The following is a 15720-nucleotide window of genomic DNA, read 5'->3' on the forward strand; positions in this document are numbered from 1 at the left end:
CTGATCTGGGTAAATCTGAGCCTCTGTCAGTCAGCGATTGCTGCCTGAGGAGCAAACCTGGAAGTCAGCAGCTCCAACAGGCAGCGTCTGGTGCTGTCCACGCGGGCTCTTGTGCAGGTTCGAGACTCACTCGGCACCCTGCACCCCGCACCCCGCACCCCATGCCCCACAGTCGGCCACAGTGCAGGTGCACAGCTCTGCTGGACTGGGGTTTGGCTGGGACCCCACAGACCACGGTGGGCTGTGACGGCCAGGCCAGGACCCCGAGCTGCCCTCCTCACCGCTCCCCTCCCTCTGCAGTGTGGACCAGCTCAGACCTGCCCTCATGACGGCTGGCAGGGGTCCGAGGGAGGGCAGACTGCAGGAGGCCCCCGACGCCTGGCTGCCTTGTGGTCAGTTGGCTGCTGCTGGTTTCTCCTCAGTGTGTTTTCCTGCTCAGAATCCATTTCCTCTTCCTCGTATCACTGTGAAGAAATTCCCTTTCCCACCCTGGACACCACAGGACCATAGGACTGTCAGTCAAGAGGTGGGCTGTCCCCAGCCCTAAGCTGCCCTTGACCACCCAAGCCTGGGACTCTAAGGCGGGGCTGGCAGAGAGGAAGTGGCTCAGCGTGGGGACTTTTGCATGCCGGCGGGGGCTCTGGTCCCAGACTCCTTGCTTCTCCAGCTCGGCCCTCAGGGGTCTCTGGCTCTAGCCCGATCCCAGGCCTAATCACCTACCTCCCCCAGTTGATTCTCTGGCCCCAAATTTGCCTTTCCCACTCCATCAGTCCATCCCCTACTCACCGTCCGAGGTCTCCAAAACCAAGAGCCCATGATGCCACACTCCTTCTCACAGCCCAGCTCCCCAGAGTCCAGACCCCTCCCCTGCAGCCCCAGGCCCCTCCTCCCTCCCCCACTTTCACTGCACCCCCGTCCCAGAGTCCCCGGGGCCTCTGCCATCCCTTGAACATCAAGCCCCACATTTTCGTTTGGGGCGGGACTGTGGCTCTGACATCCATCAGTGCCCAAACTTGATTTTCAGTCTCACAAAGGAACAGGGGGCATGGCTCCAAGGTGGTTACCCCGCCCCCCAAGGGTGTCACAGGGGCCGCTCCTTCCGTCTGTCTGCCAGGCCAAACTCAGGCACCTTTGTCCTTGCTGCAGGAGGTGAAGACCGGCTTCTATTTTTTATTTTTTTTAAAAGGTTTATTTATTTATTTGAAAGGCAGAGTTACAGACAGAGAGAGGGAAAGACAGAGATCTGTCACCCACTGGTTCACTCCCCAAATAGTCACAACGGCTAGAGTTGGGCCAGTCTGAAGCCACGAGCTTCTTGCGGGTCTCCCACATGTGTGCACTTGGGCCAGGCCTCTGCTGCTTTCCCAGGTGCATTAGCAGGGAGCTGGATTGGAAGTGGAGCAGCCGGGGCCAGAACCAGCACCCATATGGGACACTGGCACCGTAGGCGGAAGCTTAGTGCACTAAACCACAGCCGACGGGCCTCAGATCTGGCTTTAATACCCCATGAATCCCAGTGGAAGAAGGACCACCATTTTCGAGACCCTAAATTGATCTCTTTTTTTTTTTTTTTTTTTTTTTTTGACAGGCAGAGTTAGACAGTGAGAGAGAGAGAGAGAGAAACAGAGAGAAAGGTCTTCCTTCCATTGGTTCACCCACCAAGTGGCTGCTATGGCCGGCGCGCTGTGCCCATCTGAAGGCAGGAGCCAGGTGCTTCCTCCTGGTCTCCCATGGGGTGCAGGGCCCAAGCACTTGGGCCATCCTCCACTGCACTCCCAGGCCACAGCAGAGAGCTGGACTGGAAGAGGAGCAAGCGGGACAGAATCCAGCGCCCCGACCGGGACTAGAACCCGGTGTGCCGGCGCCGCAGGTGGAGGATTAGCCTAGTGAGCCGCAGCATGGCCTAAAATGATCTCTTCTAAAAAGGTATTTATGGTCATGCATGAATTTCCACCCCACAAAACTGTAAGCAACCGAGGGCCAGCAAGGCCGGTTCTGGTGGTGTCCACGGGAGCTGCGGACTGGCAGCTTTCACTGGAGACCGACGCATGGTCTCTTCCAGGAAATCGCCCTTCCTCAAGCTTGCCCAAGTTGGAATCTGCGCTTCTGACAACAAAAGGCACTCGCTTCCCGAGGGCCGCCGGCTGAAAATAGCCACGCCTGCTCTCTCACGGCACAGGAGGGCGCGAGTCCGGGGTTAGGGAGTCCAGCAGCCGGACCCGCTGCTCCTGCCCCACCTGCACAGGTAGAGCTGCTGGGGGCCCCAGGGGCCATTGCGGGTCCACCAGCATCGCCCGGCTCCCTCTCTCTTCTGCCCAAACTCCCCCAAGAAGAGGCAGATGCGGAGGAAGGCGGCTGTGCGGCCCTGCAGCCAGCCGAGCTCGGAGGGGACGGAAAATTCTACGGAGAGGAGCACAATCCAGGGTGGATTTGCACAGTGAGCATCGGGACTTCTGGTTTTAAATGAAATTAGAAGGCCGGCGCCGCGGCTCACTAGGCTAATCCTCCGCCTTGCGGTGCCAGCACACCAGGTTCTAGTCCCGGTCGGGGCGCTGGATTCTGTCCCGGTTGCCCCTCTTCCAGGCCAGCCCTCTGCTGTGGCCGGGGAGTGCAGTGGAGGATGGCCCAGGTGCTTGGGCCCTGCACCCCACGGGAGACCAGGAGAAGCACCTGGCTCCTGCCATCGGATCAGCGTGGTGCGCCGGCCGCGGCGGCCATTGGAGGGTGAACCAACGGCAAAGGAAGACCTTTCTCTCTCTCTCTCACTGTCCACTCTGCCTGTCGAAAAAATAAATGAAATTAGAGCATTTGCCTTGGGCCCTGTGTGGGGTGGGCCCTCAGCACACCTGCCTGCCTCCCCTGGGCTCCACGGCCTTTGGGACCGCGGTGGCTCCTGCCTCAGGCTTCCCCCTCTCTCCGCAGTGGGGAGGCAGCGAAGGGGTGGGCGGCACACCACCCCCTCTGCTCTCTCTTTCCCCTTAGCTGCCTTCACCCTAAACTCACTCAGCTCCCCCCAAGCTGAGTGTCAGGGAATCAGTCGTCCTTTTGTCCCCAGTTGTCAGGCTTTGACGTCCAGCCTGGCTCAGCCCAGCCATGCCGGGGGCCACCACGCAGAGAAAGAAGCAAGCAAGGGGAGCGAGGCACGGCCTGGTGCCGAGGTGCAGGGACACCCCGACGCTGCCTGGCAGCTGTGTCCACCAGGCTGGGCCCGGCCCTGCGAGCCCTCACTTTAGGCAGAGACGGGATTCCTGGCCAGTCCGGAGTTCAGTGGGATTTTGTGGGAACCTTAACATTCTCTGAGGCTCACACCCTCGGTCAAGCGGCCAGAGCGGACGGTGTGTGGCTCAGGACTGATCCCTGAGGGCCACACAGACGGACAGAGAACACACGCCCAGAACGCGCCTTCCAGGCCTGACTCTGCCAGCCAGCGGACAACTTGTTTCCTTATTTTCTATTATTCCGACTAAACTTCCATCCACAGTCGTCAGAGGGTGGCTCACGTTTGCTGGAAAACTTGGGGGAAATGTCGGATCATCACTCTCACTCCAGCCACAGTGCTTTGCAGGTGTTTCGCTGTGTTAAGTAACATTGTGAGAAGTATCTTTGAATCAGCAGCGTGTTGGGGGGTGAACAGCTCCAAGTTCAAGGTCATTCTGCAGGCCATGTGTGCAGCGATGATCCCGCTGACACTTCTCCGGATACAGAGGGGCTGGCAACTCCTCTGGCTCGTCGCCAGGTGCAGAAAGTGCCAAAATAAATTTTAAGGCACAAAATTGATTTTCTTTTTTCGATTAAGGAATAAAGGGAGGGACCGTGCCAGAGACAGACATCTGTGGGATTATGAGGAGCTAAATCCTCTCCAGCTAGAATTACCGGAGAAAATTCAGGACACAGTTAGATTTGAATTTCGAAAAACAGCCAGTAATTTTTCCATATATGTCTCCATTATGCATGAGACTTGCACTTTAAACTTTACATTTTATTGTTTCTCTGAAATTTGAATTGAACTGGGTTTCTTATGTTTTTATTGGTTAAATCCGGTAAGCCTACCCCAACCACCCTTCCTGCCCCCGTGTATAGCCTTCTAAGAAGTTTCCCAGATTTCTCAAACTTCTTCCTATCAAAGCAAACATCTTGGAATTCCAGTTTCCCACGAGCTTTCGGAGGTGCCCTCCTAATCGCCTCCCTTTCTGGGACGCCCCCCCCCCCGTCACTTACAAGCACCTGCAAAGCACTTACTAACCCCCTTTCTCCCCACGAATTCATTTTATCCTCGGAAGAATCCTACGTCAGTACCACTTCTAGCATCGCTCAGCGCAGCGGGAACCTGCCAGCGGTTTCTGTTGACGGTAATTCGGGGAAGACTTTGCTGGGTGGTCCGGGTTGGGGTCTTCGTGAGGTTACACGTATCCATGGCCTTCTGGCACACCTGGCACCTGGGCGCTGGCTGTTGGCAGGAGGCCCTGGGCGCTGTTACCATCCCCCCATTTTACAGGTGGGAAAAAAGAGGCTCTAAGAGATCGAGACCCCAAGCAGCCTAGCTGGGCTGGGAAGCCAGGTCGCTTGATGCCAGACGTGTGCCCTTCTCAGTGCTCATCTGCTGAAGAAGCTGTGGGCCCCCCGCCCCCCCCACCACCATGTGCGACTTCAGGAACCACAGACTCGGAGAGGAAGTCATCCACTACTCCGGGGGCCCTGGCAAAGATCGGCCGGTAATTACCCCGCTAATGTGTTCCACAGGGACAGTGCTGGGCGGCCAGGGACAGCGCTGGTGCCTCTAACTGGGTCAGACGTGCCCCACGCAATCAGGGTTATGTTCTTAATTTGCTTTTTCGTAGATAATTCAGGGAGAAGATCCAGTCCACGCCCTGTCAGGGCGATTATGATCTCTGGATTTATGGAGTCCACGTCCCCGGGTGCTGGGAAGGTGACGTCGAGGGGGGTTTAATTGAGGCATCAGTGGGAACAGCGTGAGTCCTGCTGTTCCGGCCTCGGTGGAGAATTAACCCTGAGCTTCCGGGAGGCCTCCCGGCTGGACTTCTCCCTAAGCCTTCCGACAAGTGGTCTGGTCCTTTCTTTCTGCACATTCCTTGGGGCTCCAGAGGGAGACGCGGCTGGACGAGTGTGGCAGCTGGGGCAGTCGGCGCCACCTGCGCATGGCGCCCAGCTGTCCCCCGCCGCAGAGCCCAAATCCCGAGGTTTGCTGAGGACTTTTCCCACCAGCTGGCTCAGGAATTCCTAGGCCAGAAGCTTCCTCCTGAGCCACAGTGTCCCATTTCAAATGTTCCCCGTGTCCCCCGAGGATCCGCTCCTGGCTCCGTCTTTCCCGGGACACGCTAATCCTCTCCCACCGGGGCCCCCCAGCTGTCCTCCCGCAAGGGCTGTCCATCAGAACAGGGGCTTCCGCCGGGCCCCTCGGCCAAGTCCCACTCGAAAAAAAGCTTGGAGCCCCTCCAATAACACGCGGTCACCCTCTGCCTGCACGGGTCGCACAGCGGAAACAGCGCCTCGAAGTTCTGAGAGCATCCTTCCCACCCTCCTGCTGTCTGGGGGTCTTCACCCGCTGGCCGGGCCACCACGAGGCTCGGGACTTCAGACAGGGCTCGGGGGCACGCGTGTTCCTCATGAGGTCCCTGGCCTCCTCTTCCCCATGGCCTCAGGTTCTCCGCCCTCGGGAAAGCTGGGCTTTTGACACTTCACTCTTTCCACAAACTCCCCCGAGCCCGGACCTGGCTCTGTGCTCCGGACGACCAGCAGGAACTCCCACACAGGCGCCTTCCACGCATCCAGAGCCACACCCCGGAGGCGCCACCTCCGTGAATCGCACCCCAGCCCCGAGAGGCAGGCAGCACTGCTCCCCTGGCCGAGGCGCCTGGACTCGGAGAGCCAGGGTCCTGCCGGCAGTTCCAGGTGTCAGGGCTGCCAGGAGACGCCGGGGCAGTGTGTGCCTGTCGGGAAAGACGGTCTTAGCAAAGGGGCAGTGTGTGCCTGTCGGGAAAGACGGTCTTAGCAAACGTGCGCTTTGCTTCCCTGCCGGTTGACACAGGGTCAAGGCCGCACTGGCTACGTTGTGTAGCACAGATGGAACCTGGGTACAAGGAAGTGATTCCCTGCTAAGCCTAAACATTTCTTTGAAACATGAAACACAAATGAGATACCGCTCTTCAGCTGTGATAAACACAAGATGTTAATTCCAACTCCCCCTCTCTTTCCTATGACCCTTTATCGTAGGATTTGTCTTTTACTATCAGGAGGTAGTGTTTATTCCCATGACCTTGAACCTGGACGTCTATGTGACTTGCTTCCAACAATAGAATGTGGAGGAGCCCCTGCAGACCCCCCCCTCCCCTGAGGACCAGCCCTGGCTTGGTGGGTGACTACACAGTGCCACGGTGCACAGAGCCATGTCACCCCAGCCAAGACCACGTCAGAGCCGTCCCACGCCAAGCCACCAGCTGGCTGCAGACGCACAAGCAAAGCCCAGCCCAGCTCCGTCGAACCTGTGAGCAGAACCACTCAGGGGACCCACAGAGATGTACGGGGGAAGTGGTGGACAGAGGCTTTAAGGCTTTATTTATTTATTTATTTATTTATATTTTTTTGCTATGACGTTTTGGGATGCTCTGTTGTGAAGCAACAGTCACCTGGTACAGAAGCTGAGAACACCTCCAGCATGCGGCTCCATCTCTCAAGACTGACCATCCCAAGGGAGGCAGCACTGGGTCCAGGACCTCAGGACCCCGAATCGGCAGTGCAGAGCCACTACCGCCCTACAGAGGCTTCCCAGGGCCATATTTGAGGACTGAACCAGACGAATTCCACTGGAGCCAAAATCCAAAACGGAGCCAAAAGCAAACCAAATCAGCCTTGTGAAAGAAAACTGGAAAGCAGTGCCTCCAGGAGGCCATGTCCACGCGAGGGGCCAGCGCTTGTCCAGCACCTGGGAAGACCCCACCCTAGGATGCAGCGGGGGTCACAGGAAGGTGGGAGCAGCTGCTGGGGCCGGCGAGAGGGTGGGGCCGCAACAGGCATTCTTCACCAGTGCGGCTGATCCACGCGTCTCCCTTTGTAGCAACGCCAAGTTCAAGTGGAGAATCAGGTCGCCTCGTGGCTCCTGGGCGGTGCTGTTGTGACCGTGGCTGCTCTGACGTGGGACCCTGTGGGTGACCATGGGCTGTGCAGTGCTGTGCTGTGCGCTACTGAGCCCAAGCAGCAGGGCAAGGACCCAGACTGGGCAGGGACAAAGCAGGAGAGAGGAAAGAACATTCTAGACAGCGAACCAGCCCCAGTGAAGGTCGAGAGGTGGACAGGAATTCCGGAAGTTGCGTGGCTGGAACAACCAGAGCTACTGTGCAAGAAGGGGCCACGGAGATGAGTGAAACCCAGGTCACAAAAGGCCTCGCAGCCACACGTAGCCATCAGTAGTGCTCGGACTTGGTGTGCTTGGTTGTTTTTAATGCTGAGAAGACAGACGAAGAAACCCTGGAACTCAGCTAAGCCCAGTTGTGAGGTTAGGGTCAGGCCCAGCGCAGTGACGCTGCACGTACAGCTGCCCTGTGTGTCACCGCCACCCCACATCAGAGCGCCGATCCGAGTCCCAGCTGCTCCACTTCCCAGCCAGCTCCCTGCTCGTGCACCTGGGAAGACAGCGAAAGACAGTCCAAGTGCTCGGGCCCCTGCACCCACGTGGGAGTGTGGGATGGAGGTTCTGGCTCCTGGCTTCAGCCTGGCCTAGACCTGTGACCATTTGGGGAGTGAACCAGTGGATGGAAGACCTCTCTCTCTCTCTCTCTCTCTCTCTCATTTCTCCCTATCTTTCTAATGCATCACCTTCCAAGTAAATCTGAAAAAGAAAGCCAGGACCACCCTTCAATCTGCCTGGGCCAGTAGGGAGTGCCTCTATCGTCAAACAAAGTGGGAGAATATTCAATAAGAATTCCAATGAACGCTGAGGTGTCCTTACCTCTAATCTATAAGTAGAGATCCCTGGTCCCCAGCCCCAGGGTTAATCAATTAATTAATAGGAAAGTGTGTCCACTGGTTTTTGAACAAAGAGCTAAGTGCATGCATACCTAGGACATTTCAGGTCCAACCAGCAGGCTCCAGGCACTCTGACCCCAGGGACTGGACTGTGGCTGTGGACAATGGGCTCTCGGCATCTGGATGCCGCATGCGCACTGGTTGGCAGCTGACTTGGGACTGCATTAGATCTGGGAGACGGTCTTCTCCAGTGCTCTCACAAAAAGAGCGCACTATTTGCCACGGAATTGCCCCTCCCCCTGTTTATAACATGGAGCCGTTTCTTGGACCACAGAGCACAGAGAGAAACAGACAAAGATGTCGCCTGGTCTTCTTTGAGGAGAGAAGCATCGATTAAGCCTGTCAGTGCACACTTCCTATGGGCAGGCTGGGGCTGTGAAACCGTGGCTTCTTTTGAGGAAGCACAGCATTCATTTAACCAAGACAGGCATGTCTTTCTTCATTAAGGCTTTTGGGTAACCAGGCACCTGCAATAGGCCCTTGGTGGATTTGGTCACCCATCACTCACCCATTTGTCCTTCCAAACCTCCTTTGGGTCCAAGAGCTGAGTGAGTATTAGACCCCAGGCCAACCCTGTTCTATCACAGCCTGTTAGGCCAGTGATTGGTTCACAAATGGATGCATGACTCAGGTTGGCCCAATCACAATGGAGAAGGAACTCACACAGGAGCCACTGGGAGCAAAGCTCTCTCTATGCCCTTGGACTTGAAGCAATGACGCGTAGTCATTGGATCCCTTTGGTGCCTTAGAGGAGAACGTTCACCTTGGGATTTTCATGCCATTATACCAGCGTAAGGAATGAGAAGGACGTTGCTGAGAGGAAAACGTTGCGTAGAATCCAAGAATGCAGTGCAGCCGGTCATGGCAGGAAGTTGAACCAAAGACCAGATGTGACCAGGAAGGAAGGCAGCCCCGCCCCACCTGTGTGCCTGCTGCTTGCGGTCCTCGCGTCCTCGCTGCAGCGCCCTTGCTCCTAAGAGCAAGCGAGCGCGCGCCAGCTGGGAGAGGCTCCCCTTCCCGAGCCGCTCCATCCCCTCCAGGTCCTTCGCTCCCACATCCAGTGCACTTGTCCACTCTGCTGCCACACTGCGGACAGCTCTCGCAGGTCTCCATCCCTGGTCTAATCAGAAATGGGCAGAGTGGTGATATATCCTGCAGTATAAACTTGGCCACGGAGACCCACCCTGGGGTTTAAAAAATGGGTTTGGGGCCAGCATCGTGGTGCCGTGGGTTAGGTTGCTGCCTGCGATGCTGGCATCCCGTATGAGCGTCGGTTCCTGTACTAGCTGCTCCCTTGCTGGTCCAGCTCCCTGCTCCGCTGACATGCCTGGGAAAGCAATGGAAGATGCCCTGAGTGCTTGGGTCTCTGCTAGCCATGTGGGAGACCCCGATGGAACTCCTGGCTCCTGGCTTCGGCTTGGCCCAGCCCTGGCCATGGCCATTTTGAGGAATGAACCAGTAGATGGATGATCTCTCTCTCTCCCTCTCCCTCTCTCAACTTTGCCTCTTTCAAATAAGTAAATAAATCTTTAAAAATAGGTTTTATAGACACACCCAAAATTCGGGTGTATCTGGATATGGGTCCAGGAAAGGATCCTCGTCCTGGTGGAAGAATGCAGGGGTCACTTTCACAAGATAGAGACCTGGTGCTCCGGAAATAGCAGCCGCCCTGGCGAATGGGCGCACGGTGGGGCAGGAAGGGGCTCCTATCCGCTTCCACGGCTCGCTCCACCTGCCGTTTCTGTAATGTCCCTACTCGTAAAATCCCCTGTCTCGCTTTAACTGGACAGCCTTTTCCTTCCTAGCCTGCCATTCCACCCCGTCTCCTAAATAAGCTGTGCCCATTTCTACCTCCTCTTACCTCTTACCTGGGTCCCTTAGGGAAAATTGCTGCACTTTTTCATCCTCAGGTAGGCTACCTTGTCTGTGCAGGAGGAGGGTAACAACGCATTTCTCAAATCGCACAGGGTCTACGCAATGCACAGATGCATTGCCCCTTCACCATGCCCACTCACTTCTAGGAATCCATCCTGCAGAGGCATTGACACATGCAGGAAGTGACAATTGGAGGGTTATTTATGGCAGTACCATTTGTCATAGCAAAATGTTGGAAGCAGCTCCATTGTCTATCAACTGGTGCCTGTTGGGTAAACTACGGTATCTCCGCCCGGAGGAAAACTGTGTGCTGCTTAAGCAAATGAGAATGATGTCAGTATTAATATAGAAAATTCTCCTGGAGACATCGGGGGAAAGGCATAAAAATGTATGTCTGTGATAAAATAAAAAATTAAGCATTGGGTCTTTGTCCTTGGTCCCTAGCAGAGAGCTCCTGAAAGCTCTTGAGATTTGCAATCCTGGATGCTAACGAAACCGCCCACGGAGCGGGGGGGCTGGTGTCCTTAGGATGGGGACTGGTCACCACGAAGACGGTAGTTAGAAGTTTAAGCCTTCTGCCCGACGCCCGCCTGTGGGGTTGAGTTGTCGCCAGTGACCTGTGACTTAACCCATTGCTCCTGCCTAACAAGACCACTCTGAGGACCCTGAGTGCAGGGGTCCAGGGAGCCTGCCTCTTGTGGAAACCTCTGTGTGCGGGGAAGCTCTGAGCCCCCGGCCCACCCCCCAGGCCTTGCTCTGACTCTTGAGTTAGAACACAGTCTCCTCATACACAGGTCAAGTTCCCGACTTCTGGGAGTTGTTCAAACACGGTGTGTGGGGGTGTGGGTGGCTCACGAATCCGCAGTTCAGCGGGGTCACTCGAGGACCTCTTGTGCGGCTGGTGTCTGAAGTGGGGGCCGACTCACGCATCTCGGGCCCTCCCTGAAGGGCTCTGCCGCTCACTGCGAACGGATAAGGTCAGGATTCAGCTGAGCTGCTGGCCACCCAGCTGGTGTTGGAGGACTGGAAAATTGGTGTGGACAAAACACCAGGTACTTGTTGTCAGGAAAACACCCACACATTCGGTGGCAGAGTGGTGTCAAAAAAAGGATGTCATAGGCACAGTCCTGGGAAGAGGTTCTATTTGCCCAGTGACGCACAAGAGCCTTTATCCGAAGTAGTAACGTCAGTTCTGCCCAGCTGGGGAGACCGGGGCTGGGAGGGGGCACGGCTTCCGTCTACAAACTTTTCTCATATTTTTGTTTTCAATCACATAAGGGTTTTTATTTGTTGGATGTTTTAATGGAAAATACTTTCTTCCTCAAATTCTTAGGCGTGGTAATTCCTCACCATCACTTGCACTTGGGTACAATGGGACCGGCACTGTGGCACAGTAGGTTAATCCTCTGCCTGCGGCGCCGGCATCCCATATGGCGCCGGTTCTAGTTCCGGCTGCTCCTCTTCCAGTCCAGCTCTCTGCTGTGGCCTGGGAAAGCAGTAGAAGATGGCCCTAGTCCTTGGGCCCCTGCACCCACTGGGAGACCGGGAAGAAGCGCCTGGCTCCTGGCCTCGGATCAGCACAGCTCCAGCCATTGCGGCCATTTGGGGAGTGAACCAGCGGATGGAAGACCTTTCTCTCTGTCTCTCCCTCTCACTGTTTGTAACTCTAACTCTCAAATAAAATAAATAAAATCTTTAAAAAAAATAGTGGTACAATAAGGTGGGGCTGAGCTGTGTGCTGAGAGCTGGGGAGCACAGGCTTGGACCCCGGGTCTCTGTTTCCTTAGCAATCTGCAACGTGGGCAGCAAGACATCCACGAGCGTCTGCACACGGAAGGCTTCGGGAGACGGCGTGGACCTGGAGTAAACCAGGGACGCTGGCACGGCTGTGGGTGCCTCACACGCACCCTGCACTGGGAGCTCCCAGGAGCCCTGCAGATTGACTGACAGGAACAAAGCTTTCTGGGAAAACTTGCTCCCCGGATACCCTACCACAGCCTCCTAATGACAGTCCTGGAATTTCAATTATGGACTCAGACTCAAAATAAGAAAAAATAAAATAAAATATTATAGTACGAAGGCAATGGAGATTGTGTGTATTTTTAGTGAAGTTCTACTACAAGGCATCCCAAAGAGACCCAAGATTGGCAGGGTAGCAAGTTTGGGTGAAAAAGCTACAAGCTGTCTAGAAATAAAGGAGGACGTGCCAACTGGTATAAACTGGAGAGAAAACCCTGCTCATCACTTCCTACGGAACATCCAAGACAAAGCACAGAAGCGCAATGCCAGCAAAGAGAGAGAAATCATGTGCAGAGGACGAGCTCTGAGAGAGGACCCCTCACCAACGGGCGCGACGGCGGAGACGGTGCAGTGCCGCCAACCTCGGCGACTGCAGCCAGGACTCTGCGCCCGGCAAAACCCCACTACGAACTTCAGAATAACACAGACAGACGTGGCGTCGGGAGGAAACCCACTACCCACGGAGCTCTCCACGGCAGAGGCTGGCCCGTGGAGGCTTTCTGAGCGATGTTTGATGGACCACGGGCACGCGTGTTCACACACATAGTGTCTACTGCTGCTTCCAGACGCTGTGGGTGGCTGCACCAGATGCCAGATGGCCTACAAATCCATTATTTAACCAAAAAAGTCACCACTAATAAAATAGTATAATAAGAAAGTATTTGGTAGAAAAATAAATACTACTTGAAGGAAAACGTTGCTGATCTCTGTGTGGGGAGACAGCGTTTGCGTGTGTGTTCATCATTCCACAGACACACGGGTACGTCACAATGCTGATGGGGAGAGAGATCACAAGACAGTGCATCTCAGTGCACCAAGTGTCTCACCCCGGCAGTTTCATCTGTGCCTTTTCCACGGCTTAGTGTCGTCCCCTCGTGTGGGATTAACATGCAGCCAGACCCAGTCCACGGCGAGACGCAGTCCCAGCGGCTCGGGTTCGAGTCCGCAGCCGCTCCTCTTGGCGCTGGTGCTGCAGAGGAGGGCTGGGTGTGTCTCCAACAGCCAACAACTGGGCCCCACACAAAGCCAGCTCAGCCCTGGTTCCCCTCTGCCCCAGACTGGCAGCCTGCCCGGACCCTGCCCACGTCAGGCACGCAGAGAGGGTTCCAAGTTCACAGGGCTGGCTTCCTCCCTGGGTCATGACCACGCAGCCCTCACTGCTCTCGCTTTCGGTGCCTATCTGGGCTCCTCCCGCCACACCTGCCTCCCCTCGGCTGCTCCCGGGACCCCAAGCTCCTCGGCTTTCTCCGGCACAGCATCGATTCCTTCTGCAGCCTCTGGGCAGGCAGGGTGTCCGTCTACACTGCCGGGCAGACTCTGACCCACCTCCTCCGAGAAGTCGTCCCACCCAGGGAAGGGCCAACATCCCTCCTCCCAGCAGCGCCCAGCCCATCTCAGCCCGTATCGAATCCCGAGGCATCAGCTGAGTGCCCTTCCGTTCCGGGGCGGCGTGTGGGTACCTACCTCCATGTCTGGGGGTTTCTCCTCCCCTCCCCTGCCCTTCTGGGGACCCCTCCCTCACCAGCGTGGCTGAGGGACATCTGCTGCACAGTCCAAGTGGAGGACCAGACAGAGGCCTGGCATGGCGACAAGCCAGCCCGTGAGAAACGGCTAAGGGCCCGAGGTGGCGCCGGGGTTGGAGGCTGAGCCAACACTGGTACCAGGCTCTTTCTCTCTCTCTTTTTTTTTTTTTTTTTAATTTTTTTGACAGGCAGAGTGGACAGTGAGAGAGAGACAGACAGAAAGGCCTTCCTTTTGCGGTTTGTTCACTCTCCAATGGCTGCTGCGGCCGGCGCACTGCGCTGATCCGATGGCAGGAGCCAGGTGCTTCTCCTGGTCTCCCATGGGGTGCAGGGCCCAAGCACTTGGGCCATCCTCCACTGCACTTCCCTGGCCACAGCAGAGAGCTGGCCTGGAAGAGGGGCAACCGGGACAGAATCCGGTGCCCCGACCGGGACTAGAACCCGGTGTGCCGGCGCCGCAAGGTAGAGGATTAGCCTATTGAGCCACGGCGCCGGCTTTTTTTTTAAAATTTTTTTGACAATTTTTTTATTATTTAATTTTTGAGACAGAGAGAGAGAAAGAGGAGACAGAGAGAGGTCTTCCATCTGCTGGTTCACTCCCCAGATGGCCACAACCGCTGGAGTTGAGCCGATCCGGAGCCAGGAGCTTCTTCCGGGTCTCTCACACGGGTGCAGGGCCTAAGGACTTGGGTCATCTTCCACTGCTTTCCCAGGCCATAGCAGAGAGCTGGATCAGAAATGCGGCAGCCAAGACCAGAAACATGGGATGCCGGCACTGTAGGCAGAGGCTTAGCCCACTACGCTACAGTGCCAGCCTTGATCCCGATGTTTCCCACCAAAGACAACTAGAAATTGGCACACGGCGTCTTCATGATGGAGATCAGTTCAAACCAAGAGGGAGGAAGAGGAGGGAGAAAGGGAAAGAGAAGGGATGGAGGGAGGCGCAGGGCGGGGCAGCCGGTCTCGCTCCTGGGATGCATGTCCCTGTCCCACAGGACTGTCCCGGCTGTGGGATCCCAACACCCCTGCCTCCGCCGTTCACCACCCGACCTGTCATTCGCTCCGTGCCTCAGTGTGGAATGCTGGGAAGCTTAATGCGACATGCCCATCAGAGGGTGGCCGCGCTCATTCATCCTGGCCACTGACCGCTGGTAACACTGAGGTTTCCCTGCATAACTAGCACTCGGTCTGTCATTCCGGGCATTCCTGCCTGCAGAGACACGGCACCTTCAGGGGGGACAGGAGGACCCAGCGGGAGTCAGTGCTGCTCTCGACGACAGGCGACTTGATGTGCTTCAACAGTCCCACACAGTCCCACGTAAGGACTGGCGGCTGCCGGGGCGCAGGGTGAGAGAATGAACCATCCTGACAATTTCAGAAGTTAACCCACTACCGGGGCTGCACTTCAAATCCAGAGAGGTGCTTCCGTGGGAGACTTTCAGGAAGACAGAAAAGCTGGTGACTGGCTCAGGCAAGGCTCGAAGACCCGGTCTGACCTCCGGAGAAAGCCGCCAGGTGGGCGGAGCCAGGATCCCACCGGTTTTGCCCTTGAGAAAGCTGAGGTTGGGAGCGGCAGGTCTCCACCCGCCCGGCCCTTTGCCAGGCTGCCTGGTTTAATGGCCTCCGGGTGCCATCTCGAAATTCTTCATCTTTTTGAGCCGGAGAGGCTGGCCCTGCTCACGCCTCACGACGCACCTCCTCCCCCAGGCGCCAGAAGAGGCCACGGCGTCCGGGACGCGGGCTGCTTGCAGCCGCTGGCCCTTGCTGCTGCCCACCTGACCCTCTGCAGCCTCGCAGGGGGGCCGGGTGCAGCCTGGCTCGGCCTCACGTGACCCTGGCAGCTCCCACAGTGCACTGCTCCGCACCCTGCAGGACAATGAGGCCCAGCTCTCAACTCATCAGCCGAAACTCTAAAATGAGCTTCATTACAAGAGGCTCTCGGGTTTTCTCAGATTCGATGATCGAACCTACTGAGAACGCTGGCTTCCTCCTTGCTCTTGGCTGGGGCTCTGTGCCTGTTCACTTCTCTGCCTCCAACTCTTGATTCTGAGAGGGGTACAAGGGGAGGGATGGGGAGAGAGAGAGGACATGAGGGAAACCCCGCCCCTTCCTAACACTGCACTGTGGTCACTTGTGGCCACCGTCTCTAGGGCCTGCACAGCGGGGTCTGGCTCTCTCTGGAACCACATTCCTCTTCCTGTCCGGCTCGAATGTTTCATCCCAAGTCCCCAAAGCCCGCTGCTTGCTTAATATGCAAGCAGCC

This window comes from Oryctolagus cuniculus, chromosome 11 (genome assembly GCF_964237555.1).
Source record: "Oryctolagus cuniculus chromosome 11, mOryCun1.1, whole genome shotgun sequence".
Lineage (NCBI taxonomy): Eukaryota > Metazoa > Chordata > Mammalia > Lagomorpha > Leporidae > Oryctolagus > Oryctolagus cuniculus.